A 5,266-nucleotide genomic window follows, 5' to 3' on the forward strand; every position below is an offset into this window, starting at 1 on the left:
GCTTCACTGTACTTTCTGGATTGTCCAACGAAGAATTGGTGAATATATCTTAATACCTTTGACATCACTGATAATACGTTAACTAACTTATTGTTTATATATTTTCCGGAAAACGATCGCTCAGACCAAGTTTACTGAAGAAAAAGGAAGAAAGTTTAAACATTTTGAATGCTATGAACTCTATAGAGATAGTGTCGCTGGATTTGATGTAGTTTGATGATATTGTTGTCGTTATTATATATGCAAGTTTAAATGTAATAAAGTAGCGCTTAATATGAAATAAAAATCTATTTTAAGATCTAAATATTTTTATTGTTAATATTACTACCACTACAAGACATAAACTTAATTAGACAATAATAAGAAGTAAACTAATAACTTCAATAAAAATCAAGTACAAGCTTTGGTCTTCTGTTTATATTCATTTGACGTAACTTCCATTCAACGCGCTTCTGAACAATTTCCCTTTTGTTTTTGTATTGTTAACTTCCAAAACTGGAGATTTTCTCTGCCTTTTAACGGACTTGGAGCCACTTCTAAAACTTGCACTTTTTATAACTTCCAAATATCTTAGAAACAACAGCTTCAAGGTTTCTCTCGCAAAAAACTGTTATCGCCTTTTCAGACATTTCAACTAAAATTTTTAAAAAATAGTATAAGAGAAAATTTAAGAGAAGTGAACTTTGGTGTGAGTGGGTTGTTTGAAGATGGTGGCAATTTATAGTGGCAAAAATATGAACGTTTTTACTTTTGAAAAAATAGTCGTTGGCAAAAATAGTCGTTGTATGGAGCCGCCCTCTTTTAGTAAAACCGGTCGCGTTTTACTGCATCCGCCCATTACTTTACCATAGTGGAAAATGTCATTCGACCATCCATGTGGTTGAACAATTTTTTTTTTGGTCATTCCTATAGGAATTTACCTTATCGAATGGGAAAATCTTTATGTTATTCGTTTTTCCTCCCATATGGCCATATTGGATGGTCAAAACTATTTAATCTATTGGTTTGTATACAGACTGGAAATAACATGTGCCTTAACGACATTGGTTAAGACCGAATCAATATTACATGTAACACGACTTTAATAAACTAGTTGTAGTTTTATTAAAACAAAGTAGTATAAAAAGTATGGAAAACTATCTTATCCATGTTTCTCTAAGGAATTGTATGTAAGGAAACTATGAATATTTCATCCCAGTGTTTACAATTCCTTTGAATGCAATCAAAGGGTGAATACATTTTCTTATGCTGGGGACTTTATACCTGTTCAGGCTACTTATTTAAATATACTGGAAATATAAAATTTTGTAAGAGGTAATAACACAACCTAAAAACAATGTCAACATAATTACTTAGGATGCTTAAAATCATAATATATACAACTAGATGTAACTGACCATGTAATGAGCGATTCTTTTCCTTTACGCTATGTATGACATGTTTTGATTAGTTTTTTCATATTTCAATATTCTGTGACATACTTACTGAAACGAACTGTATTGCGCAGGAGTAATCATTAGATATGGCAAACAAGCTCAAAACCTGCGGGTTGTCTCGGACAGGCCCATAAAACCCGCGCGCGGCTTGGCTGGTTGTCTAAACAAGCCTGGTTAGGATTGGAAAAGGGTTGTCTTGTTGGAGAATGGGTTATCCCATACCGGATCGTAAAACCTGTGGGTTTAACCCGTTAACCCGTCTATAGATAATAGAATCATATATATAAACATTTCTTAAGTCATATCCCTAAAAATATTATTTCTTCTTCTTTTTTCTCACTGCGGCGGCAGCGGCTATCATTCACTTTCATCACCGCCGCTCATAATCAGGGGCATCATCTCCTTTACCACCTCTTTCTTCATCTTCTTCTTCTTAGTGAGTTTTAGACGGAAGAAATTAGTGAATTCTAGATGGAGAAATTAGTGAAAAGAACTTATGGGTTTAAACTATGAAGATGGATTTATGGGTCTTGGTTTGAATCAGTGAAGAAGTAGAAAGGGAATCTGTTACAGATGATAGAATGAGAAGGAAATTGGGTTTGTTTCTGTAAGAAAGGAAATGCAGTAGAAAAGAATATGAGATGGATTGATTAAATTTTTTGTTGCTATTGAAAGATATTTTAGCAATGTGTAATGACTTGAATGTATAATTGCAGTGAATGAATTAGATGAATGTTAGGTTATAGGGAAAGAGCTTTGGATGGCCTGAATATGCCGGAAATATACCAAACAACATAGGAAAACTCTATCAAAATCGATTTCTAGCGACCACCGATACAAAATATTAAGAAGAAACCCCAAAACAAAAAAGTTGTAATAACAAAGGATGCGAAATCAATTTTACAACTTACAATTTGTAAAACTGAAAGATGAGATTCTAGCACCATGAGAATCCCACAAGCACATAAACATAAAAACAAGTTAGAATATATACAAAGACATAACATACATAATAAATGAGTAACAAGTAAGGGTTTAAGGAGTCGTACAATACTTCAACAAGTATAAGATCCCAGACAATAGGCTAAGCAACTATCTTAACCTATGATACACCAAGTATAAGAAAATCCTTGAATACCGAAAGTTCAAATGCCACCACTACACCATATTCAGTGATTAGTAACTAAAATTGTAACCAACATATAGCCGTTACTAATTCGTAACTAGAAATTTCAGTTACGAAAATTCAGTAACGTCCCATTTTCAGTTACCAATTTCGTACCGATTCGTAACGGCCCAGTTTCTGTTTCTATTGGTAACTGACGTGTTTAAATCATGCGAAAAGAGCGTGTGCAAGGGAAAACTTCCTAGTTTTAACTGTTAACAGAACTTGGAAATGTTTCCACCCTATCTCTACCTTATCTAACCCTAACTCCCCATTTCCACAACCACAACTATCTTTTCTTTTTCTCTTTCTTCTTCAACGAGCAGAGAAGAGCATCCCTGGCTTCTTCTCTTCCTTCCTCTTATCTTTCTTCAGCTCGAACACCACCATCACCATCTCAATGATGCTTAGCTACACTATCTAACTTTTTCTTCTTCCTAAATCAGCTTTTCTTGAACACTCTTGTTTAATCTCTACACTAGAAAACATATATCCAATATTTATATTTATTATCTAGGGTTTCAATTGTAGAGATTCGGTAAGAAATTACTTCGGTTTTGAGCAAATATTTTCCAGATTTCAGAGTCGTTCTTAACTAGGTGATGTTTCAATGGTGGTTTAGTTTTTTTAAATTTTTTGATTGGGTCCATTTCTAGGTCAGTCAATTAAATTTTGGGTTTTTTTTTAAGAGAAGGAGTCTGATTTTGGTTTTTCATGTTTGATAATGCAACTTTTGTAATTTCCCTTGATGGAGCAGACAGATTAATCTTCAATTCCTTTAAGGATTTTTGATAGCCATGAGAAGGTGGACCATCTAGAGAACTACGAAAGAAGGAAACAAAAGGTATAACTGATCAAACCGTTACTAAACGCAAAAAATGGTGTAGTGAACTATGTTGTCCAATGAATGGAAAATTCGTAGTTGTATGTTAATGCAGTACAAAACAAGAAAATCTGAAGTAAAAATTACCAAAATAAAACAAACAAAACCAATAAATATGCAATGTACGGTGAAAAGTGAATCAAGTTATACCCTTTTGGATTATTATGCTGCAGCATTAAGGATAACCTTGTTTCCTTATTGAAATATCATAAAGAAAAAGATACAAAAAGAGAAAAAGAGAAAAGAAAACATGAAAAAGATTGGGAAATCATCTTATCTGTACCAACAAACAATACAGTACGTTGTTGTACAAATAACTCCAAATTTCCAAGAATCTCTATTGCTTCCTGCATTTGACAAAGAAAAATTCATCAATATCAATAAAACCTAATATATTCAATTCCTCAAATAAAATTGATAAACCCAATATAAAACCTTACCAAACTAAAATCAAACTCAATCACTTCTCAGACCTATTGAATGCAAATCTCTCCAATGAAAGCTTACCAATTACAAAAATCACCTTCAAAGTCGAGAGAAACCCTTAAGATAATTTGGAGCACAGATCTTTAGTTTAACCACTAAAACATGAATATCAAACATACAAAATAAGTAAATCAATACAATCAAACACCAAATTGTCCCACATATTAACCTTAATTCCTAAACTTAGTATTAACCCAATGTTCAGAAACAAGAAAAAAAAAAGAATATCATCGAAAATCAAATTAAGATTCACTTATAAGGGTGGTAAACTGGAACCTTGCATGGTAGTTTTGTGATTAGTTAGTTGATTCTAAGATGATGAAGAAGAAGAGGAAGAATGTGGCGATGAATTTGATGATGATGGTGAATCTCTGTGCATATAAGAGAAGGAGTAACAGCCGACAGAAAGAGTGGAACTAGTTCTTTTCTGTTGGAAAGAAAAAGATGAGACTAATAAACGGTTAAATTATGTTTGGAAGGTACATCCGGAGGTATATTTATGCCCAATACCACGGCTTGCAAATAATTACATAAACCACCATAAGTTGTCCAATATACCGGAGCAAGGTGGTATTTTTCTCATTAATACCTTGCGTATCCTAAAAAAATGTCGCAACTGCATCGCGTAAAACTATGGCCCCATAAATTTGAAAATAGGTCATTCAAGAAAAAGAACTCTCTCTCCTGTCGAGTCTCTCGTTCCGGATGAGCCTGTTGATGGTGGTTTTTAGCTTAGGGTTAAAATCGTAAAACCGCACATCTGATATGACGTCACTATGACCATTAACACATTTATTGAATCCATCAGCATGCCTACGTAAGAATTACCAGGGTACCTTTTTTTTTATGTGTCATGTTCCACGACAGAACACTTAACATTGACCGACATCATCTATGCCAAACCATAATTCTCATGCTTCCGCGCTAAGGCATGCCAACCATGCCCGCCGCACCACTTTGCAAATGGAAAACCATGCCGCGCCAAGGCATGCCGACCATGCCAGCCGCACTACTGTGCCAATGGAAAACCATGCCAGCCACATCTCCGCGCCAAATCATGCCAACCATGCCAGCCGCACCACTGTGCCAATGGAAAACCATGCCAGCCACATCTCCACGCCAAGGCATGCCAACCATGCCATCCGCACCACTGTGACAATGGAAAACCATGCCATCCACATCTCCGCGCCAAGGCAAGCCAACCATGCCAGCCGCACCACTATGCCAATGACAAATCATGCCAGCCACATCTCCGCGCCAAGACATGCCAACCGTGCCAGCCGCACCACTGTGCCA

Source organism: Papaver somniferum, chromosome 7 (genome assembly GCF_003573695.1).
Source record: "Papaver somniferum cultivar HN1 chromosome 7, ASM357369v1, whole genome shotgun sequence".
In the NCBI taxonomy this organism is placed as follows: domain Eukaryota; kingdom Viridiplantae; phylum Streptophyta; class Magnoliopsida; order Ranunculales; family Papaveraceae; genus Papaver; species Papaver somniferum.